At 43.5% G+C, this 26,409-nt stretch overlaps 1 protein-coding gene and 1 long non-coding RNA gene across 2 annotated transcripts in view; both read left to right on the forward strand.

The window, feature by feature from the left end:
* The first annotated feature begins 209 nt into the window (after positions 1-209).
* Positions 210-9,532, forward strand: LOC138783437 (uncharacterized). Its single transcript, XR_011361686.1, has 3 exons — positions 210-279; positions 8,604-8,685; positions 9,422-9,532. It is a non-coding gene; the product is annotated as an uncharacterized lncRNA (long non-coding RNA).
* An 11-nt stretch (positions 9,533-9,543) lies between these two features.
* The window catches only part of OTULIN (OTU deubiquitinase with linear linkage specificity), a 62,375-nt gene continuing 45,509 nt past the window's right edge, over positions 9,544-26,409 (forward strand). The window contains exon 1 of the mRNA XM_069958140.1: positions 9,544-9,679. The gene's annotated coding sequence lies outside the window, so the exon portion shown is untranslated. The remainder of the gene's footprint in view (positions 9,680-26,409) is intronic.

Below are 26,409 nucleotides of genomic sequence, written 5' to 3' on the forward strand. Positions count from 1 at the left end.
ATAACCACTCAGCTTCTTTACTCTGATAACAACCCTTTAAAACTATATTTTTAGTTCAGTGTCTAATATGTATATAAATAGGACATGGATTTTCTTTTCCAAGCAGCCACTAAAAAGGATTGCTCATTGTCAAAGTTAAGCTGGCATTTGTTGCCAAATGTTAGATGCATTGTCTGGACTAGCCTGATAAAATCACACTGGGTATACAGTCTATCCCAAAGAATGCATGAAACTGAGCTGTAGGATGAATCTGAGGAAGCACAGACCATCTTTGTAAAGGTAAAACTTCTTTCAATAACAATTTCATTAGAGATAGATAGTTATCGACAAGTTAATAAGGGTACTTAGAAAGGACATCCTATGTATACTAAAACATAGTAAAAGCTATCTCAGTGGTCTCTGATGTTAACACACTTCTTGTTTATATTCATAAAGATATAGGCTGTGTTCACACAATGTAAAAATAAGTGCAAATAGTGACCATTATTAATGGACTTAAACATTAAATAATTAATTTGCACTTATTTTTACATTGTGTGAACATAGTCATAAGCTGATGTTTGTTTTGTATATGTTTTGTAAATGTTTTGTATATCAGATTGTAAATCAGTAGTCTCCAAATTGTGGCTCTTTAGCTATAGAAAAACTAAAACTTTCAGTATGTCCAGTCAGTTCATAGTCTGTGTTCAAATGTGAAAAGTATTCGCCTAGAGACTATGGGGCGAATTTATCATTGCCTGTGCCAGAGGACAGAATGGCAAAATTGCATTTTATGTTTGTTTGTGGGTTTATTTGTTTGTTTGTTTTACCAAAACCAGGGCTTGTACAAAATATTAAGCCTCTCTTCAGTGTTGCAGGGAAGGATAAATTCCCATAAGTCTAAACAATTGTGTGTTTTATCAGTGAACTCCAACAAAAGCCTTTTTTAGAAATGACATGTCCATCCCATTATGGAATTCATTGTTTCCAGTTTTTCTATGTAAAAAGCATGTTTTGGGTAACAAATATCAGAGTGTAGCCCATTTCAGCTTAGCCTAAGCTTATTGGTTAAAGGGGTAGAGCGGTGTTAGACATTTATTCGCTAAATAACACACATAACAACTTTGTAATGTGTGTTATTTAAGTGAATTGCCCCCTTCCCTGTGTTCCCCCCACCCCCGGAAGTGTGGTGCATTATACTCACCGCATTACTGTTGACCCCGGCCGCCACCTCGGGACAATGGTGTAATCTTCAGAAGGCTGGTCGGACTGCCCCAGCCCTCCCTCATGCCGGCCCCCTTCCAGCACGACATTAGCTACTCAGCCGCGATTGGCTGAGTATAACTATGCTCAGCCAATAGCGGTTGAGCAGTACCCCTTTAAGTACCAAATGTTCAGTAGTAGATCTTGCATGCTGCAATGCATAATGGTATTGAGCATATACACCATATGCAGGAAGGTTTTCCTGCATTTTTACTGATACAAAGTGGGCATGGCTGTGCAGTCATGCAACTGGGACCAATGTATTAAATGTCCTCTGCCACTGTGTGTTGTTTAATAGTAAGATTATATTAAGTTATATTAAGGAATATAAGAGGGGAATTTATCAACCCCCTGGGGGGCATTTATGAGAGGTCCAGCCGGGGCTATGACTGGGAGAAGGCGCAGATTCGTCCCTTCTCCCTAGCTTACGCCTGCCATATCCCCTGTACACCTCTAAGTGAATTTGGCTGGAGAAAAGGGGGCGGACCTAAAGACTGGCGTATGAGCGTATGAGCCTTGATAAATCCCCCCCCCTTCCCCCTGGAAAATAGGCACAGATACTTCCTCCAATAGAATGAAACACATAAATTCAATGATTAAGAGGTGTATCCCAATACCTTTTCATATATATAGTATGTTAGTATATATGTATGACTACAATCCACTGCAAGATTGCAGTGGCAGCGAGGTATCGCAGCAGATTGCGCTGTGAAAGTCATAGGGTGAAATCCACAGTGAACTCACTACATGTGAAGGGGTATTCCAGTTTAAAAAAATGGTATTTAAATAAAATCACCCCAAGACATATACAGTGGGGAAAAAAAGTATTTAGTCAGTCACCAATAGTGCAAGTTCTCTCACTTAAAAAGATGAGAGGCGTCTGTAATTTACATCATAGGTAGACCTCAACTATGAGAGACAAAATGAAAAAACAAATCCCGAAAATCACATTGTCTGATTTTGTAAGAATTTATTTGCAAATTATGGTGGAAAATAAGTATTTGGTCACCTACAAACAAACAAGATTTCTGGCTCTCACAGACCTGTAACTTGTTCTTTAAGAGTCTCTTTTTTCCTCCATTATCTGTAGTAATGGCATCTGTTTAAACTTTGGATGATCCAGAAGAGTATTGGGAGAATGTCCTATGGTCTGATGAAACCAAAGTGGAACTGTTTGGTAGAAACACAACTTGTCGTGTTTGGAGGAAAAAGAATACTGAGTTGCATCCATCAAACACCATACCTACTGTAAAGCATGGGGGTGGAAACATCATGCTTTGGGGCTGTCTCTCTGCAAAGGGGCCAGGACGACTGATCAGGGTACATGAAAGAATGAATGGGGCCATGTATCGTGAGATTTTGAGTGCAAACCTCCTTCCATCAGCAAGGGCATTGAAGATGAAACGTGGCGTGGGTCTTTCAACATGACAATGATCCAAAGCACACCGCCAGGGCAACGAAGGAGTGGCTTCGTAAGAAGCATTTCAAGGTCCTGGAGTGGCCTAGCCAGTCTCCAGATCTCAACCCTATAGAAAACCTTTGGAGGGAGTTGAAAGTCCGTGTTGCCAAGCGACAGCCCCAAAACATCACTGCTCTAAAGGAGATCTGCATGGAGGAATGGGCCAACATACCAACAACAGTGTGTGCCAACCTTGTGAAGACTTACAGAAAACGTTTGACCTCTGTCATTGCCAACAAAGGATATATAACATAGTATTGAGATGAAATTTTGTTACTGACCAAATACTTATTTTCCACCATAATTTGCAAATAAGTGCTTACAAAATCAGACAATGTGATTTTCAGGATTTGTTTTCTCTTTTTGTCTCTCATAGTTGAGGGCTACATATGGTGTCGATTACAGGCCTCTCTCATCTTTTTAAGTGGGAGAACTTGCACTATTGGTGACTGAATAAATACTTTTTTTCCCCACTGTAACTTACTAATATAGTTATCACTTATGGCTTCAGCATGTATTTGCTTGATTCATCACTGACAGGAAATAAAAAGAATAAGTACAAAATGTGTGTTGTCTCCACCTCCTCTCAGCCCCCTCCATCTCCTCTCTGCCCCCTCCACCTCCTCTCACCCCCATCATCTCCTCTCACCCCCATCATCTCCTCTCTACCCCATCATCTCCTCTCATCCCCATTATCTCCTCTCTGCCCCCATCATCTCCTCTTGCCCCCCATCATCTCCTCTTTGCCCCCATCATCTCCTCGGCCCCCATCATCATCTCCTCTCTGCCCCTTCCATCTCCTCTCTGCCCCCTCCATCTCCTCTCTGCCCCCTCCACCTCCTCTCACCCCCATCACCTCCTCTCACCCCATCATCTCCTCTCTACCCCCATCATCTCCTCTCTACCCCCATCATCTCCTCTCACCCCATCACCTCCTCTCACCCCCATCATCTCCTCTGTACCCCCATCATCTCCTCTGTAACCCCATCTCCTCCTCTCACCCCCATCATCTCCTCTGTAACCCCATCTCCTCCTTTCACCACATCATCTCCTCTGTACCCCCATCTCCTTCTTACCCCATCATCTCCTCTGTACCCCCATCTCCTCTTCTCTACCCCATCATCTCCTCTTACCCCCATTATCTCCTCTCTGCCCCCACCATCTCCTCTCTGCCCCCATCATCTCCTCTTGGCCCCCATCATCTCCTCTTTGCCCCCATCATCTCCTCGGCCCCCATCATCATCTCCTCTCTGCCCCTTCCATCTCCTCTCTGCCCCCTCCATCTACTCTCTGCCCCCTCCACCTCCTCTCACCCCCATCACCTCCTCTCACCCCATCATCTCCTCTCACCCCCATCATCTCCTCTCTGCCCCCATCATCTCCTCTCTACCCCCATCTCCTCCTCACCCCATCATCTCCTCTCTACCCCCATCATCTCCTCTGTACCCTTATCTCCTCCTCTCACCCCCATAATCTCCTCTTACCCCCATCATCTCCTCTCTGCCCCCACCATCTCCTCTCTGCCCCCATCATCTCCTCTCACCCCCATCATCCCCTGCTCTCACCCCCATCAAGTGTAAGGGCTGGCTATAGCATGGACACTAGTGTGTTAGGGCTGGCTACTACATGGGGCACTAGTGTGTTAGGGCTGGCTACTACATGGGGACTATTGTATTAGGGCTGGCTACTACATGGGGCACTAGTGTGTTAGGGCTGGCTACTACATGGGGACTATTGTGTTAGGGCTGGCTACTACATGGGGCACTAGTGTGTTAGGGCTGGCTACTACATGGGGACTTTTGTGTTAGGGCTGGCTACTACATGGGACACTAGTGTGTTAGGGCTGGCTATAGCATGGGGACTATTGTGTTAGGGCTGGCTACTACATGGGGCAATAGTGTGTTAGGGCAGGCTACTACATGGGGCACTATTGTGGGAGGGCTGGCTACTACATGGGGCACTATTGTGGGAGGGCTGACTACTACATGGTGCACTATTATGGGAGGCTGGCTACTTCAGGGGACACTATTGTAGGGGCTGGCTACTACCTAGGCCACTATTGTGGGGGCTTGCTACTTTATTGGGCACTATTGTGAGGGCTGGCTACTATATTGGGCACTATTGTGGGGGGCTGGCTACTATATGGGTCAATATTGGAAGGGCTGGCTTCTATATGGGGCACTATTGTGGGTGATGGCTACTATATTGGGCACTGTTGTGGGGTGATGGCTACTATATGGGACAGTATTGTGAGGGAATGGCTACTAAATGGGACACTATTACTATGTGAGACACTGTATATATATAAAAAAAAAACATTTGGAGGGGCTGAGTTCTATATGGGGCACCATTGTGGGTATTTATCATATCATTTATCGTAGTGCAAAGTGCTTGGTGATGCACTCTGACAGTGCCAGGAACGCTGCACGTCACTCTGAAAGTTCCACATATGCTGCTTATGCGTTTCAATGAATATCAAGGTTGGCCCGCGAGTTTCTCCAAGTTTTTAATTTCGGCCCACTGTCTATTTGAGTTTGACACCCCTGTACTAGATATTGTGTCCAGTTGGGACTGTGGACCAACCAACATGTAAAGTTACCCTAAAACTGGGTTTTTATTTCAGCCTACAAATATTTATTTTTCTGTTTCTCAGTATGTGTTATGGTTAAATGAGAGGGCTGTCTTTGAAAAGTACAATTGGTTCCAAAAACAAACCCTAAGGTGGCTGTATTCTCTGACAATGCTTCTGATCCCTCCAAACCTCCCACCCCAGCTACATTTAGGTTGTACCCCCATATTCTTGAGTAGTTTAATGGTACTTGAATGTTTTTTTTCACTTTTTTTCAGTATGAGCAGCTAGAGAGAGCAATTTTTTTCTCACTTTTTTACAAACAGCTAGAGAGCACTTCCTAATGTCATGCGAACAACAAATAGGATGATGCTAAATATAGTTACAGGATCACTTAGGACTAGGATAAATCCATGTAAATCCATGCATATTATACTTCCACCCTTTACAGATTGTTTGTTGTGGTAGCAAAGATGAAGCACAAGCATTCCACCTTGTGAAACTGGAAAAGCAGACAGTAAAAAAAAAAAATACCAGCATGGCAGTGTAGTTTACTAGTATCACAGCAAAGCATGTTTTATTTCTTCTAGCTACGTATAACATACAACTAGGTTTTGCTATTAAAGTTACTGCAACTTTCAACTGTTATGTTTTAACACTAAGGGGGACATTTATGGAGGGAGAAGGAGCAGTTTTGCCATATGCCCCACTCACCCAATGGGTGGGCAGAATTTGGGCACGGCAAGATGGCGAGGAGGAGGCATGGCCTTCTCCTGCACCTGATTTACCATGATTTATGCCTGCTCACACGTGGGTGTAGATGTCTATGCCTGCCAAACGGCAGGCGCAGGTCAGGCCAGTTTCACTTATGGTATGTTTACAGAGAGAAATTTATCTGACAGATTTTTTAAGCCAAAGCCAGAAACAGCCTATAAACAGAAAACAGATCATAATTAGAGATGAGCGAACCGGGTTCGGGTTCGAGTTGATCCGAACCCGAACGTTTGGTATTTGATTAGCTGGGGCTGCTGAACTTGGATAAAGCTCTAAGGTTGTCTGGAAAACATGGATACAGCCAATGACTATATCCATGATTTCCACACAGCCTTAGGGCTTTATCCAAGTTCAGCAGCCACTGCTAATCAAATTCCGAGAGTTCGGGTTCGGATCAACTCGATCATGCTCGAGGTTCGCTCATCTCTAATCATAATGGAAAGACTGAGATTTCTCCTCTTTAAATCCATTCTTGGCGTTGGCTTAAAAAAATGTGTAAATACACCATAAGAGGTGTGCACCTCTTATTAGTGAATGTGGCGGGGCAGTTGGGGGCAGGGCCTAATTTATGATCTCAGGGCCTTATTCACACATTCAGTGATTTTTTCCATGTCCGCATATGGGTTTTTTACTCAACGAAAAATCTGTGATCGTCGAAAAATGGTCAGTAATTGTATCTGTAGTGTCTCTGCAAAAATGTTGAACTGGTAAAAAAAAATTATAAGATGTCAGCGATCAGCCAAGGATTGGGAAAACACCCGCTTGTTGGCTGACCACATCAAGGCCAATAAATTATTGTTTACTGCCCACTCATCTCCCTGTGTAAATAGATGTGTGGCCGATAGCAATGAATTCAAATTGCAGCACGAACAATACAGTAACCATTCATGTGGCCCAGTCGCTCAATTAGTTGTAACGTGTAAAGGCACTGAATACAGTGAGATCAGCACTCAGCACTTTGCTTCCACAGATGGCCCCATATCAAGTTGTTTGAAAGGTCCCTAAGCCTGAGAAATAATCAACTTATCTACTTAGTTTACAGAGTTTTCATTTTAAAGACACTTATGGCCCCTATATACCTTCAATAACTGACGGCCAAATGATTGTCCAGCCGACAGTCATATCCAGTCACCCGTCCTCCCAATACACAGGAGCACGCTACACGGTCGAGCATTCCTGTAGTGGCACATGCCAGGAGCCAGCATCTGGTCCGTGGACATGCCTGTTATTTTGTACCTGCTGTGGGTGGAACCATGCTCCGGGCACCTGTCCACTCCTCGGTCCACGGTGCTCATTTTCCTGCTTCTTCTCAAAGTCCTCAGCGTCCTGTCCAAGGCTGTGTCCGCTTCCTGTGCTATTGGGCTCCCTCTGGTTGCATTAGCTTGTTCTCCTGCATTCAAAAGGTCAGCCTACAAATTCTAGTAAATTCTAAGCCAATTACCTGAGGGCATTTATTGCCCTAACCTGCTTACCTCTCTGCTCAGTTGTTGGTGTTGTTTCCTTTAGCTACAATGTCTGTGCTCCCTGGCTATTCGCCACTTTCCCTTTTCCTCTTTGGCTCTCTGCTCAGCTTGTCTTGTCAACATCGTCATATGGAAGTTTGACGGGAGCAGAAGTACATCTATCCCCGGGCTCCAAAATTCCTTCAGTCGGCAGCCACTGTGGGGCCTTCTCTGAGGGTAGCAACCAGGATAGGCTTTGCTGCGGGCTCTGGTGAAAACCATGAAGACTGTTACTTGGAGGAGGGTACGTCTCGTTTTGAGTTCTCTATAAGGGTTGGAGGAGTAATATGAAGAGAGAGTGCTCTCATGGCAGTTTATCTGTTTTTGAACAAAGGGGTTGCCAATTGCACAGACAGGAAGCTGCTAAAGACGAGCGCTGATCAACTATAGTAAAACATATAGCTGTATAAATAATGTATGGTGGACTGAAATTACTTTGACGTTTGGAGCGATTTCACTGTATACTGTATGGTACTTATTTAAATGAAATATAGAAACATAGAGGATTGTCAGCAGAAAAAGGCCACTTGGTCCATCTAGTCTTCCCTTTTAGTATTTCCCTCCTATTAGGATATATATATGTTTATCCCAGACAGGTTTAAATTCTGTTATTGTAGATTTACCAACCACACATGCATCTTCTAACTTTCAGTAAGGGTAATCTCACATGGGAGGATCCGCCGGGAGTCTCACGCCCGAAATCCGCAGCTAATCCGCAAAACATGTATTATTCTTCTTATTATTATTAATACGTGTATTACGGATTAGATGCGGATTTCGTGCGCGAGACTCCCGGCGGATCCGCCCGTGTGAATTTACCCTAAAGTAATATTTTCTCACGTTGCTTCTGATCTTTCCCCCAACTAACCTTTTACTGTTTCCTCTTGTTCTTAAGTTCGTTTTTTTTTTCTTGAACCTTATTTAGCACTTTAACATATTTAAAGGTTTTGACCCCCCCATTAAATCTGACTGTGTTCCCTTCCTCTTGAGTTCAGCTTTTTTTCTGAAAGAGCTTTCCTTTAATTAGTCCTTTAACTTATTTTGTATTCCTTTTTAGGTGAGGTCTCCAGAACTGGACACAGTATTCTAGACGTGGTCTCATTAGAGCTCCAAATCAGTCTTTAAGGGTCTATTCATACGTCAGTATATTTTTTATTCCGCAAATTTGAGTCTATTTTTCATTAGCAATCTGCAAATTTCCATCTGTATTGCATCTGTATCTTTTGATGATCCGCAAAAAATTAAAAAGTGTGTTTATGGGTGCCTTCACACGTACCATATCGCAGCGGATTTCACGCTACAAGTTTATTGCAATGAAATCCGCTGCAATAATGATTACTATGTAACTCAATGGCAATGTATTTCCTCAGCAGCGTATTATGTGCGTCTATTTGTACCATGCAGATTTTGTGCGGGAAATTCGGTGCAATATGGTACGTGTGAAGGCATCCTAATAATAATCTAGTCACTACTTGCGGATATGTATTTCTGGATTGCACCCACAAAAATACAGATCTCATAGGGTTCTATTTGTGTGTTCGTGGAGGAATTTCAGTTTGCACTAGGGCCTGTCCTTTTTTTTTTTTTTAAGGTACGGATGACAGCCCTGTACACAACTACAGATATGTGAATGGGGCAACTGAAATACATTGATCCTATATTCTGTCAGCAATTGCCCAGTTCCCCATTGCACACAATGAAGAGTGCGGCCGGAGCCACACTCTCCATTGTGTAAACTGACAGGTCTGCGCCGCCGCTATTCAATGAATAGCGGCCACACAAAACTGTCATACGTTGTGTAAACATAGCCTAATAATGTATTAGGTTGTTTTTGTAACTGTTGGCCAGATTGTAATAATAAATGTATTTTTACAGAGTAACACCAATGGCCTAACTGGTCCAATGTAAAAAAATGTAGATACAGTCAAGCAAACTGGCTAAATCTTATAAAAAGTTGTAAGAAATCATGGGCTGTTTATGCTCCATCTGCACTTACATTTGCTGGTGTCAACATAATGGAAAAAGAACAAGAATTTTCTCCTGTTGTGGAAAAAGAAAAAACAAATCAGCTGAATGGATTGTATGCGACTCCTTTCAGTTGAGACTGCCACTACAAGACGCAAACTGTGGAAGGTATGTTATTTTCTTGTTATATTACTGTTGATGCAATTTTTGCATGTGCATATATTTACTTTGGACTGGTAACCTGCTACTACATTAACCCCTATAAATTGTAAATAGATATAGATTGTAACTTTAATGGCTTGGTATTTTCTGATTCAATAAAAGGACAGTCAGTTTAGGAACTGCAACTGAGTGTGTAGTCACATGGTGTGGTCATATGACGGCTTTCCAAAATTGTGGAAAAAAACACAGTTTCAGAGAAAACCAAAAAGCAACAAATTATTTAGATTATAGAAGGTTATACATCACCAATGATAGTAGAAACACGATTTAAAAGAAGTGACAAAGATTCAGCCCTACCTGCTTCCTATGGCTCATACACCATCTTTTTTTGGCAATTGGACAGCCATCTTTTAGGACAGCTGTACATTTTGAGGCCATGACTGTACATATAACGACAGTAATTATGAAATAACAGTCTTTATTCAGGTGCAGATCGGCGCAGCAATGCCTCTGCCAGGCACAGGGCCGGAAGACATTTTGTGACACTAACATTATCAATAGGGAGTCTGGTCTAAGCCCTGTTAGGCCAGTCTCCCTTTGTCAGATGACTCAGGTTACTCAGGCAACAGACATCAGAGACAGACAGAAGCAAACTAATCATACTATACACCTTGTGTAAATGATTGTGACATCACTAAGTTCCTTTTTTACAGTATTAATAAATGTAGTCAATTTGAGAAATAGCTTTTTTGTATGTTTTTTTAATGCATTTTTGCTGAACATTTGCAAAAATCAAATTATTGCTAACACTGCATAATTTTTTACCATAAAATCCTGGTAAAAAAAATAATGCACTTTTTACATGATTGGTGGCATTTTTCTAAAACTGTAAAATTTTAACCGCCATGCTGCCTTTTCACGGCGGCCACTAATGGGCTTTATTCCGATGCGTAAGCCTTTTAACGGCGGCGGCAGAGCGGGGGATCAGCGGTCAGTGTGACCGCTGACCCCCCCCCCCCCCCCTGAAACTGCCCGGAGCGGAAGATTCTCCGCTCCGGGCAGTTTAACCCGTTAAGTGCCGCTGTCAATCCATGACAGCGGCATCTAACGGGTTCCGGTCGGCGCCGTGGGTCACTTACGTGATCACGATGTCCCGTTGTGCCGTCCGGTCCTCCGATGTCTCCATGGTGATCCCAGGGTCCTAATGAAGGTCCCCGGGGTCACCATGGAGATGCCTCATGCTGACAGGGGTGGTCGTGGCTATTGCCTGTCAGCATGAGGCATGATACAATACATTGCATTACATCAGGTACTGCAATGTATTGTATCAGTGATCTAAGTATTTTACACTAGTGTACAGTAATGTACACTAGTGTAAAAGTAAAAAAAAAAGTGAACAAAATGTGCACCAAACACAACAAAGCCCCCCCAGCCCCCCCCCCCCAATAATAAAGATGCATTACATTCCCCATATAATATAAAACATTACATAAAAGTAATCAAAAACACAAATCCTATACATATTTGGTATCGTTATGTCCGTAACGACCCAATCTATAAAACTGTATCAATAATTGTACCGCACGACACACGCTGTAAAAAAAAATAAAAAAAACAGTACCAGAATAGCTGTATTCTATCAATCCACTTTAGAAAATACGTCATAAAAGAGATCAAAAAGTCATATACATATAAAACTTGGTATCAATAGAAACTACAGATCTTCCCGCAAAAAATAAGCCCCAAACCAGCTCTGTCACATGGATCTTGCAATGCGGCGACAGTTTTTGTGGGTTTTTGCTAGGAAGATAGTTTCTATTGCGCCAAAGTGATAATAGTTAAAAAAAACGTAGCGACCCAGAGAATATTAATTAATACCCATGTATTATGTTATTAGTGACCGCCGATATGGATTTTTACAGCGATCACTAATGGGCTCTATATTGATGCCATCAGCTCTTTATGGCGATGGTGCAGAATAGTGCAGCGGCGCTGGTAATGCCCGCAGCCCCCTCCTGTCAGCTATTGGAGGTCGCTGAGAAGTCGGGGTAGAGTGTGGGCTCAGTCCTGGCCAGTCCCCTCACCGGCGATCGCCGTTATTAACAGTATAACGGCGGCCACCGGTAACGGGCTTTGCCAGCGCAGCTGAACGCTTTCATCTCTTCTCACAGTGAATCCACGGTGAGAGGAGATGAGAACATGTCCCCCCCCCCCCGTCCCCAGAATTAACCTTAGTGACCTGGTCACTGACCCTCCCCTCCCTGACCCTCCCCGCCGCCATCACTGTGAACAGACTCTGCTCACAGTGATGGAATTTCTAAAAATGATCAAAGCTCCATTCTCTTCACCACCAGAGGTGGCAGAGAGCATGGGGCAATGATCCCCGGTGTGGTCCCAGTACAAGCGATTAGCGGTATATACTATATACCACTGATCGCTTGTTCCGAATGGTGCCGCAACTTTTTTACCCGTCACCAAAGTCAAGTGCCCCAGATTACCTGTAACCACCCTGGATTACCCGTAACCACCCCAGATTACCCGTAACCACCCCAGATTATCTATAACCACCTTAGATTGCCCATCACCACCCCAGATTGGCCGTCACCCCCCCAGATTGCCCGTCACCTCCCCAGATTGCCCGTAACTACCCAGATTGCCCGTAACTACCCAGATTGCCCGTAACCCCCCAGACTGCTCGTAACCCCCCAGATTGCCCGTAACCATCGCAGAAAGCCCGTAACCATCGCAGACAGCCCGACACCTCCCCAGATTGCCCGTCGACACCCCAGATTGCCCGTCGACACCCCAGATTGCCCGTCACCACCCCACATTGCCCGTCGCCACCCCCAAATTGCCCATCACCACCCCAGATAGCCAGTAAACACCCCCAGATTGCCCGTAACCACCCCAGATTGCCTGTAACCACGCCAGATTGCCCGTAACCACCCCAGATTGCCTGTAACCACCCCAGATTGCCCGTAACCACCCCAGATTGCCTCTAACCACCCCAGATTGCCCGTACCTACCCCAGATTGGCACAGACTGCTCGTAACCACCCCAGATTGCCCATAACCACACCAGATTGCCTGTCGCAACCTCAGATAGCCAGTAAACACCCCGAGATTGTCCATTACCACCCCAGATAACCAGTAAACACTCACATATTGCCTGTAACTAAAATTACACTCCTTCCCTTCTGAGCCCTGCTGTGTGCCCATACAGTGGTTTATGCCCACATATGGGGTACCATTGTACTCAGGAGAAGCTCCGTTACAAATGTTGGGGTGCTTTTTCTCCCCTGTTCCTAGTGAAATTGAAAAATTTCAAACTAAACAAACATATTATCGGAAAAATTTAATTTTTTTTCATTTTTACGGTCTAGTTTTGAATACTTTCCTCCAATACCTGTGGGGTCAAAATGGTCACCACACCTTAAGATGTATTCTTTTAGGGGTGTACTTTTCAAAATGGGGTGACTTTTGGGGGGGTTCTATTCTGCGGACACTACAGGGGAACTGCAATTGCACCTGGCGCTCAGAAACTTCTTCAGCAAAATCATGCACTGAAAATGCTAATTGGCGCACCCTTCCTTCTGAGCCCGGCTGTGTGCCCATACAGTGGTTTATGCCCCCATATGGGGTACTGTTCTACTCAGGAGAACCTGCGTTACATATATTGGGGTGAGTTTTCTCCCCTCTTCCTTGTGAAATTGAGAAATTTCAAACTAAATGAACATATTATTGGAAAAATTCAATTTTTTCATTTTTACCGTCTTCTTTTGAATACTTTCCTCTAATACCTGTGGGGTCAAAATGGTCACCACACCCCAAGATGAATTCTTTAAGGGGTGTACTTTCCTAAATGGGATGACTTTTGGGGGGGGGTTTATTCTGATGGCACTACAGGGGCACTGCAAACGCACCTGGCGCTCAGAAACTTCTTCAGAAAAATCTGCACTGAAAATGCTAATTGGCGCTCCCTTTCTTCTGAGCCCTGCTGTGTGCCCATACAGTGGTTTATGCCCACGTATGGGATACCGTTATACTCAGGAGAACCTGCGTTACATATATTGGGGTGCGTTTTCTCCCCTGTTCCTCGTGAAATTGAGAAATTTTAAACTAAACAAACATATTATTGGAAAAATTCTATTTTTTCATTTTTACCATCTTCTTTTGAATACTTTCCTCTAATACCTGTGGGGTCAAAATGGTCATCACACCCCAAGATGTATTCTTTGAGGGGTGTACTTTCCAAAATGGGGTGACTTTTGTTTTTTTTTTATTCTGCTGACACTATAGGGGCTCTGCAAACGCACCTGGCGCTCAGAAACTTCTTCAGCAACATCTGAACTGGAAATGCTAATAGGCGCTCCTTCCCTTCTGAGCCCCGCTGTGTGCCCATACAGTGGTTTACGCCCATATATGGGGTACCATTGTACTCAGGAGAACCTGTGTTACAAAATTTGGGGTGCATTTTCTCTCATGTTTATTATGAAAATGAGATACTTTAATCTTAACAAATATATTATTGGAAAATTTCTATTTTCCATTTTTTTCTGGCCTAATTGTGAATACTTTCCTCCAGCCCTTGTAGGGTTAAAATGCTCATTCAACCCCTAGATTAATTCTTTAAGGTGTCTAGTTTCCAAAATGGGGTCACTTATGGGGGTTTCTAGTATACAAGCCTCCTAAATCAACTTAAAAAAAGAACTGGACCCTAAAAAAAAAAATCAGTTTTGGAAATTTTATGAAAATTTCATAATTTGCTGATACATTTCTAAGCCCCGTAACACCCTAAAAAAGTGAAATATGTTTACGAAATGAAGCCAGAATAAAGAGGACATATTGATAATGTGACTTACTAACTAATTTATGTGGTATGACTTTCTTTTTTTTAGAAGCAAAGAATTTCAAAGTTCGTAAAGTACAAATTTTTCAAATGTTTCGTGATATTTTGATGTTTTTTACAAAAAACACACAAGACAGTGACCAAATTTTGCCACTAACATAAAGTACCATATGTTAGGAAAAAACAATCTCAGAATCGCTAGCATACGTTAAAGCATCACTGAGCTATAAGCGCATAAAGTGAGACAGGTCAGATTTTAAAAAGGAGCCTGGTCATTAAGGTCCAAATAGGCATGGTCCCTAAGGGGTTAAAACCATAAACTGACGGCCAAAAATTTGGTCTTTTTTTGCAATTTGGATTAATTTTACAATAATTACACAATTGCTATTTTTCTGTGACGCAAATTTTGAAAAATTTAGCAATTCTTTACAGCAAATTTGCTGTCAAAATGTTCAATTTTTTTTTTGTGATTGGAACAATTTGTTTTTAAAACTGCACAATTGTACCTGTATATTTTTCGTCTAATTACCCTATTTTTTCACGAGTGAAGCACATTTTTCTAAAATTGCGCAAATTTGAACCTTAAATTCACAGTAAAAAACTAAGCAATTCTTTTTTCGATTGATGCACATTTTTTCTAAAAAAAAAGTGTGTTTTTACTGAAATAATTGTGTAATTCAACAATTTTAGGAAGAATTGCGCCATTTGCCATATAATTGTGATTTTTATTTGCTGTGAGTTTGGCAAATTTGTGGCAAGATTGCATTTAAAAATACATAAACTCTATTTCTCAATATAAACATACATTTATTTATACTGTAATAAAATAAAATTATAGATGTCACAATCATATATACAAAGAATATAGTATGATGTGTGCTTCTCTGTCTGTCTCTTTTGCTCTCTCCCTGCACAGCATGGTAGCAGAGCTTTGAATCTACTTCCCTAATAACCAACTAAACTGGTATTGGAACTTGAAATATTGACACCTAGCGACCAATGTTATAACTTTGAATTCCACACAATTTATTTTTTTATTTTTTAATGAAGTGAATTACAAAATTGCTACATATTGACGCCTTTTTCAAAATATGCAAAGTTGTTTTTTAACGACAGGTACTCTAAGTGAAATTGAAAAACTGTAGTATCGGCCGGACGAACATCACTTTATTTGAAATGGAATGCAGGCACATCCGGGTGTGCCTGCGCTATAATTTGCCACAGCCCACAATGTAAAGTACGGCCGGGAGCTGTACTTTCACTATGAGCACAGGCTGTTCAGTAAATAGTGGCCACAAAAAATAGACCTGTCAGAGAACACTGGCCATAGTGTATACAGCGTGTGCACACTCCAGACAGTTGTTCTATACACTCTAATGTAATTGCAAACTGTCAATAAACAGAAGCAATTGTTTCAACCTGCAATAACGGCTGTTTATTGAAAAATACAGTGTGTGAACATGGCCTTAATATGTAGGTCAGTTCAATTACAACTATACCAATGTTGTGAACCCAATAGCTTTACGAGGTACATTTTCCCACCATTACCTACATCCAACTTTTTCAGCCACTAGTATTCAAATGCCGAACGATCAGATTCTAGCTTGATCCAGTTGCGATTATTTCTAGCAGCAACCTATGAAAATTTTTAAAAAGGCTGGACTACCCCTTTAAGTCTTCTAGGACCAGATTTTTAAATACTTCTACATTTTGTGAGATATCCACTGAATCAGGATTTAAACCACTGTGAATTTCTCCAATCTTTTCCTCATTTCCCATATGGTCCTTTCCCCTCCAGCACTTCTCTCCAGAAAATATTTCTTCACATTATTCATCTTTTCATACCTAGATATCGTTAAAAGCCTCAAATATATTAATCCTTGAGTCAGAGGCAAATTTTTACACTTTCTCTATTAATTTCTCAGATTACTAAGAGAACTATAACCACCACAAAAAAATTAACACTTTTTTCCTTCTTTAATCCTTCGTCTGGTTTCTAAGGGTTTAACCTCCCCTTTCTTCCTCTGACTTTTAGGGGGGAGGGGGTGATAGTAATGCAGAACAGCATAGTCTGGTCCACAGGCGGTTAAATGAAATGGGGGGGGGGGGGGAGTAAAATGCTTAACTTACCCTCCGGTTTTCTTTTTTCTTCGGATCAGCGGCTGAGCAGGGACAGTGCTTTAGCCACTGAATGGCTGAGCTGACGCTGGAGCATCATCAGCTCAGCCTATCAGCAGCTGCCACAATGTCCTGGCTGCAGTCGCTGATTCTGCTGCATTTTTGAAGAGGTAGTGTCAGGAATGTGTAGTACCTGGTGTGAACTGGGCCTGGTGTTTGTTTTTGTGTGCCACACCCGACTGCTTCTCAGCTTCCGGCAATGCAGGAGTTAAGCTGAGAAGCTGCTGAACTTGTGATTGACGGGTTCCTCTGCCTGCCTGCTACCTGGAAGATCAGAGCGCTGGTCCAATGGGAATCCGGACCGTGCTCTTGGTCAGCATAAAACTAAGCTGAGGCAGAGTTCCAGCGCTGGCTATTAGGTTAATTTCCTGGTCCCAGCTCCCCCTGTCCAGAGGAAAAACTGCCATTTGGGTAGTTGTGGATAGATTTTCTAAGATGTGCCATCTTATCCTCTGTCTAAACTACCAAATGCTAATACTTTGGTGACACTGTTTAATAATCATATTTTGCGCTTGCATGGCATTCCTGAAAATGTGGTCTCCGACAGGGGTGTTCAGTTTGTAGCGAAATTTTGGAGAGAATTTTGTGAAAAGTTGGGTATCTCTTTGTCCTTCTCATCTTCCTTACATCCACAGACGAATGAGCAAACTGAGAGGGTTAATCAGTCTCCAGAGCAATTTCTGAGGTGTTTCGTGGCTGATTCCCAGGACAAATGAAGGCACTTTATATATCTAGCCAAATTCGCCTTAAATAATTATGAACAGCGCTCACTTGGGATGTCACCATTCTTTTATAATTTTGGTTTTTACCCTAGGTATTCCTCTACTCACGCCGCTGAATCATTCAACCCTTCAGCTGAAGCCATATTCTCCAAACTGTGCACAGTTTGGGCCCAAGCTCATCAGAGCTTGGTTAAAGCCCAAGAACAATACCAAAAACATGCTAATAAAAGAGGCATACCTGGCCATCAGTACGTAGTAGGGGAAAAGGTCTTGTCATCTACTAGGAATCTAAGGTTAAGGGTGCAGTCCGGTAAACTGGCACCTAAATACATAGGACCATTACTATTGTAGAGGCTATTAATCCTGTTACCTTCAGGTTGAAACTGCCCACATCTCTTCGTGTTCATTGTGTATTTCATAAGTCTCTACTGAAAAGGTATGTGCCACCGATGTCCCCGTCACCTCCCCCTGCTCCACTTATCATCCAGGGTGAGTTGGAGAAAATTCTAAACTCTCGTTGGGTACAAGGCTCTTTAAAGTATCCGGTCCACTGGAAGGGCTTCAGGCCAGAGGAGCGTACGTGGGTTGCTGCTAAGGACAGGCATGCCCCACGTCTAGTTTGATAATTTCACGCACGTAATCTGTCTAAGCCAGGTCCACACCCTGAGGCCCCTCATAATGGGGGGGGGGGGGGGTACTGTCAGGAATGTGTACTACCTGGTGTGAACTGGTCCTGGTGCTTTTTTTTGTGTACCACACCGGACTGCTTCTCAGCTTCCGGCAATGCAGGAGTTAAGCTGAGAAGCTGCTGAACTTGATAATGCACCTGTGTTGTCTGTGTGATTGACGGGTTCCTCTGCCTGTCTGCTACCTGAAAGATCAGAGCGCTGGTCCAATGGGGATCCGGACCGGGCTCTTGGTCAGCATAAAACTAAGCTGAGGCAGAGTTTCAGCGCTGGCTATTAGGTTAACTTCCTGGTCCAAGCTTCCCCTGTCTTCTCCTGCGATCCCCGCTCCTAATCTATCTGTTTTGTTCGGCTTGTTACCTGACCTACTGCCTGACTATCTGACTATCCGTTTGCTTGCCGATTCTGTACTGCACTGCCTGTTTGGATTTTGACCCGGCCTTGTCTTGTTCCGTGTGCACATTTAGTGCAGGGAACGTCAGCGTGGTTGTCCACTGCCGCCTAGGGCCGACTGAGGCAATGACAGTGGGTGGGTTCAGACCTCGGGCGAACTGTCTTGTCGTGTCTGTACCTCCCTGTTTTTTGTGTGTGTCTTTCAAATATCGATATCCTGTGGATTACATCAGATTCTGTAGACTATGTCAAGCATTGTTTTTATTTAAATAAGATGGCCAACAAGGGGTGTGGGGATGTTATATTTTAATAAAAGACTTTTCTCTATTGCGTAGTGTTTATTTTTATTTACTTTCACACTTAGTTGTGGAAGCTGTCTTATAGATAACATCCATTATTAAGTCGGGGCCTAGTGTTAGCCGGTATAAAATGGTTAAGACTAACCCCCCCAATATTACCTAGTACCAATCGCACCAGGGGTGCTGGGAAGAGCCGGGTACCAGTAGTCCCGGAGTGTCAAATTTGGCATTCTTGGACTGGTATTTTTAGGCTGGGGATAGCCCCCCAAAAATTGCCCTTCCCATCCTGGTACTACTAGGCTGCTGCTGTTTGGTTTTTAAACCTGGCTGGTTATGGAAATAGGGGGAACCATACACGTTTTTTTCCATAAATAGATAATTTTGAAAAAAACGTATAGTGTTCCCCCTATTTTTATAACCAGACAGGTTTAAAAACCAAACAGGGGTGATCAAGAGCGCGCATGCGCTTGAAATGCGTCCTGTGGGGTCACTGCACTTAGGTGTTGTTTGTACATTTGGCATTTGGAAAAATAAAAAGAATTTCTCTGCTTCAAGTGCTGGATTACCGACTTCTTTTTCTGAACTGCAGTACCACGCATTTGCCAGATGCGAATCCGGGGCACCAGAGCATTCTTGGTCGGTGAGCTGACAATTACATATTTTTGTTAAAAACCAAACAGCAGCAGCCTAGTAGTACAAGGGTAGGAAGGGCCATTTTTTTGGCCCTCCCCAGCCTAATAATACCAGCTTGCTACCACCAAATTTGCGATGGGTACTGCGGTAACATTGGGGGTGTTAGCAATTTTATATCAGCTAACGCTATCGGACAGTTTCCACTACTACGTCTGAAAGTAAATAAAAATAAAACAAAACATAATAAAGAACAAAAAAGAACACCCCAAACCCTTGTTGACCATTTTAAATAAAAAAAAACGCTGGTCATTGACGTAGTCCAACATATCCAATGTAACCAAAGGATACCAATATCTGAAAAAATAAAGGGGAAAAATGCGCAAAACGAAGGCCAGGAGCAAAACACCCATCATTGTGACAGGTGTTCTGCACTTTACAGTAGGCAGCAGCTTAGCAGATGCTGTTTACAGTATGCCACACAAGGGGTTAAGTATGGATACATGGCATCAACACCTAAACCTTTGTGTGCCAGACTGAACAATGTGGGCCCCAGGGCTTAAGTGCATGCCATTGTCACTTAACACTTAATTCGCCCAGACTTTTAGAATTGATTAGATTTTTTGTGAAAATCATAAATTGCAAATGGATGCACAGGCAGGTGACCTCTGGCTGCTGAGGCAGAGCCTGGGAAGGGAGAGCACCCAGCAGCGTCCACTGTCCCCGACAGATCCGCCCCTACAGTACACAATCTCCACTCCTCACAGGGGTTCCTGGTCTTCGGGAGTTCGGGTGAATGTGGCAGAGATGGTAGCGTATCGCTGCGGGACACTACCATCTCCGCCCCAGTCACCCGAATCTGTCCCAGCTGTCCCTGCGGTAGCGGCGGCCCCCTCCTCCAGGGACCTCCGTGTGTGGCTGTGAGGGTATACTGGGTATGTGCCCTCCTGCCCTAGTCACCCACAGTCTTCCCCTGCTCCCCCAGTCAACCACAGTCTGCCCTAGGTCCCCCAGTAACCCACAGTCCTACCCAGTCACCCACATTCTGCCCCAGCTCCCCCAGTCACCCACATTCTGCCCTAGCTCCCCCACACTTTTTTTATTTCCACGCACATATTATGATCAAGCATCTTTTATCTTTGAAGTTAAGCCCCACAATAAGGCTGTGATCCTCTCTGCCGTTTAGCATAATTTACTTGTGTTACTGCATCATTTTTGTGAATATGCTGCAGTACTGCAATGACACTTCACATGCCCTAATTTCACTGCACACTTCTGCACAATCAGCGAAATAAGTGCAACACCTGCTTCTGGCCGGTCAGCGATGGTGAATCACTCAGGGGATTGGATGATCCAGCCAAGCCTCCTGTGAGATCACACCCTTCCCCCTGTCTGTATCCTCAGCCTGTTCTCAGCAAACACATACAATGTGAGACAGAGGCATGTAATCTCTGTCTCCTAAGGTGGGAGAGCAGTGGGAGCAGGAGACAATGTGGATTGGCACAGAGGCCATTTTTCTTTACTTCCTAGATTTCTATCAGCTACCAGTATGGCAGAACCGCACAGATATGGTAATACATTATATAGACACATCTATATAACTTTTAATGTACTTTTAATAGAAAACAAGTTTTCCTTATCCGGAGTTCCCCTTTAAGTTAACCCACTGGGGACCAGACAATGGCGTTTTACTGCATGAAAAGCACCACTAAAAAACGCCATATGCATAGGCTATGGCATTTTAGTAAAGCTGAAGACTTCCATTAAAGTCAATGGGAGAAAAAAAAAGTGGTTTGAAAAAAAAAAACAGACCTAGAGCCCGCTGCGTTTTGCCAAAGCTGCCACAGAATTGCAAAATTGCCAGAGAAGAGAGAAAAAAATGCCATGTTTGCAAGGGAAATCATAAATGTTGTGTTTTTTTTGAAGCACAAGGAAATCACAACAGCACAAACTAAATGAATGAAAAGGGTGCCCGTCTCACCACACCAGCCCAAGGTGGCAGTAGATTGATTGGAAGAGAAGAGACAACACAAACTTCATCCTGGACGTGCTGTCTTTTCTCTTCCAATGGCGTTGTGAAGGCAGCCTAAAGGTAGCTCCACATGCAGGGCCGGTTTTAGACAAAATGTGGCCCTGGGCAAAACTAAAGTGGGGCCCCAAAAATACATATATACATCCAGCAGGTATTGTGCATAGTGTGCAGCAGCATATCCCCAGGCGCAAGTTTTTATGCAAATTAAATTATTTTTATTAAATTAAGTTTGCCTGCCTTAAGCAATTTTCACTCAAAAGGCGAAAGAAAAAACTAAATTAGCTCATTCCTGTGCAATTAAGTGAGTGCATGCAACTTATTAAGACAATGACCCATTGCTCCCCCCCCCACCCACATGTGTATATGGATAGATAAGCCACAAGAAGACAGAGCAGGCACTACGGCTTCCTGGGCTCCGTAAACAAAGCGTACCGTGTGCAAGGTACTCGCTCACGTGTTGCTCGTTGAGACAGCAGTAAGTCCAGCAATCATAATAATATCCAGTAGAAATACAACGGCACTCACCGGTGTCAGCGAAATCGATGCTTTATTACAGGAAGAGATATACAACAATAGCAGGTGCGTTCCACAGAAAGGAGGTGTGGAACACTATTGTTGTATATCTCTTCCTGTAATAAAGCATCAATTTTGCTGACACCGGTGAGTGCCGTTGTATTTCTACTGGCTATTATTACATATATATGGATAGACTGACAGATAGGAGATAGATAGATAGATAGATAGATAGATAGATAGATAGATAGATAGATGATAGATAGATAGATAGATAGATAGATAGATAGATAGATAGATAGATAGATGATAGATAGATAGATAGATAGATAGACCGACAGACAGGAGATAGACAGGAGATAGACAGGAGATAGATAGATAGATAGATAGATAGATAGATAGATAGATAGGTAGGTAGATAGATAGATAGATAGATAGATAGATAGATAGATAGATAGATAGAAGATAGAAGATAGATAGATAGATAGATAGATAGATAGATAGATAGACCGACAGACAGGAGATAGACAGGAGATAGATAGATAGATAGATAGATAGATAGATAGATAGATAGATAGATAGATGATTGATATTCAGTCAGATAAATAGTCAGACATATGCTCCTACACATATATAAACACAGTATGCACATCACACATACAAAGAACAATACAGATAGACAACATCACCAATACATAACACATCACACACAGCACTGCACAGTGTACACATAAACACAGCATACTTATCCAGCTGGGTGCAGTCTACAAGGGGTTAATCAGCAGGCTGATGTAAGGTGGCTGAGGGCTGACAGTCTCACTTCTGTGCAGAGGTTTGCACAATATTGTCTCTCCCTTCTTCCTGTCGTTCCGACTGCTGCTGATAACTTAGCAGGAAGCTGCAGAGCATCACATGAGGGGAGAGGAGGTGGGTCGGATGAATTTTTAAACGCTGGCAGCACAGACTGTGTGTAGTAAAACACCCCCCTCCCCCCAGGGACAAACAGCACAGAGCTTCTCCAGGACCACAGCAGCACTTTGTCGATGGGCATGTGACAGGATGTGCATCAGGAGCCACCGATCATTAGCAGCCGGGCTCAGGGGGTCGCAGCATCATCCAGGGATCCCTGTCACAGCCTGTACATAGCGATCAGCAGGTGACAGGGAGATGCTGTGTTGTGAGAGGGGGGGGCGCGATCGGGGCAATGCGATGCTGTGTGTGTGCCCCTGTAGGTCTGATGGATCAGAGGGGAAGCTGCGCGTCTCCTCATGCTGCTGGCTGGCTCGGGCTGGCTACTCTTACTCTCACTCTGCGTGCGGGGCCCCCTGCGACCGGGGCCCTGGGCATTTGCCCTGTTTGCCCCTCCCTAACGCCGGCCCTGTCCACATGTACAGTATAGCAGTGGATTTCAGGCTGTGAGTTCCGCAGGGAAATCCATTCTGATACTCTGTAGTGTCATTCCCTATGTTTCTACATTCCCTCAGCAGATTTTTATTCTGCTGTGAGAACGTAGTCCCTGCCCACTGCTGCAGGGCTAATACATTACCAGCCCGCACTCCTTTCTGTTTCTCTTGCTCCCTGACGTCCCGGTCAGTGGCTGTGGCAGGAAAGGGCACTGATTGGCTGATCAGGACATCAGAGAGCCGGTGAATCACGCGGGAATGTGAGCAGGTAATGTATTAGTCCAGCAACTGCCAAGTTAAGTGGCCAGGGGCTACATCCTCACAGCGGAATAATATTCCACAGTTCACACGTAGCCAAAGTGGCGGATAAAGCCGCCAGCCTACCTGTCATAATGACAGTCTATTATGACAGGGAGGCTGGCAGCATTCCGCCAGGGGTTCCCAGCACATCCCGCTCAGCTTGAGGGGTTCCCAGCACGTCCCGCTCTGCCAATCAGAGCACTGCCCCGCCACAGCGCACTGATTGGCTGAGCGGGATGTGAAGACACCGGGAGCCCCGAAGCAAGCCAGAGCGGAGAGCAGGTGACTAAATCCCATACCGCAAGAGGACCTGGTTCCTCCCAGTTATGGGAAATAGCCTGCTCTATAGCAGCTGTCTATTTCCCATAACTGGTAAGGACCTTTTTGCCCCCTAGTGGTGGGGTCCTGTATAGGTATAGGATTTAGCCATCTCATAATGGATTGGCTATTTCCCATAACTGGTAAGGACCATTTTGCCCCCTAGTGGTGGGGTCCTGCATAGATCTAGGATTTAGCCATTTTATGGTGAATTGGCTATTTCCCATACTGCAGAAGGACCTTTGCCATCTATTTTATACCATAAAGGTGACATGTAGGAAAGGTCCTTTTCAGTGATGGGGTTTAGCCTCCTCACATAGTAATGGCTATTTCCCATACTGCAGAAGGACGTTTGCCACCTATCCTATACCATGAAGGTGACATGTAGGAAAGGTCCTTTTCAGTGATGGGATTTAGCCTCCTCACATAGTAATGGCTATTTCCCATACTGCAGAAGGACGTTTGCCACCTATCCTAAACCATGAATTTTGACATGTAGGAAAAGTCCTTTTCAGCGATGGGATTTAGCCTCCTCACAAAGTAATGGCTATTTCCCATACTGCAGAAACACCTTTTTCATCTATCCTATACCATGAAGGTGACATGTAGGAAAGGTCCTTTAAGTGATGGGATTTAGCCTCCTCACTCAGGAATGGCTATTTCCCATACTGCAGAAGGACCTTTACCACCTATCCTATACCATGAAGGTGACATGTAGGAGAGGTCCTTTTCAGTCATGGGGTTTAGCCTCCTCACTTAGGAATGGCTATTTCCCATACTGCAGAAGGACCTTTGGCACCTATCCTATACCATGAATTTTGACATGTAGGAAAGGTCCTTGTGAGTGATGGGGTTTAGCCTCCTCACATAGTAATGTCTATTTCCCATACTGGGACCTTTGGCACCTATCCTATACTGTGAAGGTGACATGTAGGAAAGGTCCTTTTCAGTGATGGGATTTAGCCTCCCACATAGTAATGTCTATTTCCCATACTGCAGAAGGACCTTTACCACCTAGCCTATACCGTGAAGGTTAACATGTAGGAAAGGTCCTTGTGAGTGATGGGATTTATTCTCCTCACATAGTAATGTCTATTTCCCATACTGCAGAAGGACCTTTGCCACCTAGCCTATACCGTGAAGGTGACATGTAGGAAAGGTCCTTTTCAATGATGGGATTTAGCCTCCTCACATAGTAATGGCTATTTCCCATACTGCAGAAGGACCTTTGCCAACCATTCCTATACCGTGAAGGTTGACATGTAGAAAAGGTCCTTTTCAGTGATGGGATTTAGCCTCCCACATAGTAATGTCTATTTCCCATACTGCAGAAGGACCTTTACCACCTATCCTATACCATGAAGGTGACATGTAGGAAAGGTCCTTTTGAGTGATGAGGTTTAGCCCCCTCACATACTAATGGCTATTTCCCATACTGGAGAAACACCTTTTTTACCTATCCTATACCGTGAAGGTGACATGTAGGAAAGGTCCTTTTCAGTGATGGGATTTATCCTCCTCACTCAGGAATGGTCTCTGTTGTAGAGTTATATCAGCCGCACTTTCAGATATTGTCATCAGACTATTAAACAGTGGTTCTTCAAGTTACAATATTAACCCTTTAAGGACCGGGGCAATTTTTATTTTTGCGATTTTGTTTTTTCCTCCTTGTGCATAAAAGGCCATAGCAGTTGCATTTTATCACCTAGAAACCCACATAAGCCCTTATTTTTTGCATCACTAATTGTACTTTGCAATGACAGGCTGAATTTTTGCATAAAGTACACTGCAAAAGCAGGAAAAAATTCAATGTGTGGTGAAATTGAAAAAAAAAACACATTTTGTGTTTTTAGTGGATGTGTGTTTTTACACCGTTCGCCCTGGGGTAAAACTGACTTGTTATATATGTTCCACAAGTCGTTACGATTAAAACGAAATGTAACATGTATAACTTTTCTTGTATCTGATGGCCTGTAAAAAATTAAAACCATTGTTTACAAATATACGTTCCTTAAAATCGCTCCATTCCCAGGCTTATAGCACTTTTATCCTTTGGTCTATGGGGCTGTGTCAGGTGTCATTTTTTGCGCCATGACATGTTCTTTCTATTGGTACCTTGATTGCGCATATACGACTTTTTGATCGCTTTTTATTAACATTTTTCTGGATTTAAGGGGTTAAATGGTTCCGGGAAGATGATTGTATGTCATGGTATTACAACACCAAATGCTGACGAATGTTTGTCTAAGCTATTAGATGCTAAGACATTGTGCGGATGGCAGAGGAAGTGGCTGCCAGAACAATCATTTGGATTATTTGTGCGTCCCTTCACTTTCATCACTCATTGCTCCCCTATTACACAATACATGTATGAGCAATGGGCGAGGATTTTATGCTTGGTGAAAACCAAGCAA

The sequence above is a fragment of the Dendropsophus ebraccatus genome, chromosome 2 (assembly GCF_027789765.1).
Source record: "Dendropsophus ebraccatus isolate aDenEbr1 chromosome 2, aDenEbr1.pat, whole genome shotgun sequence".
Lineage (NCBI taxonomy): Eukaryota > Metazoa > Chordata > Amphibia > Anura > Hylidae > Dendropsophus > Dendropsophus ebraccatus.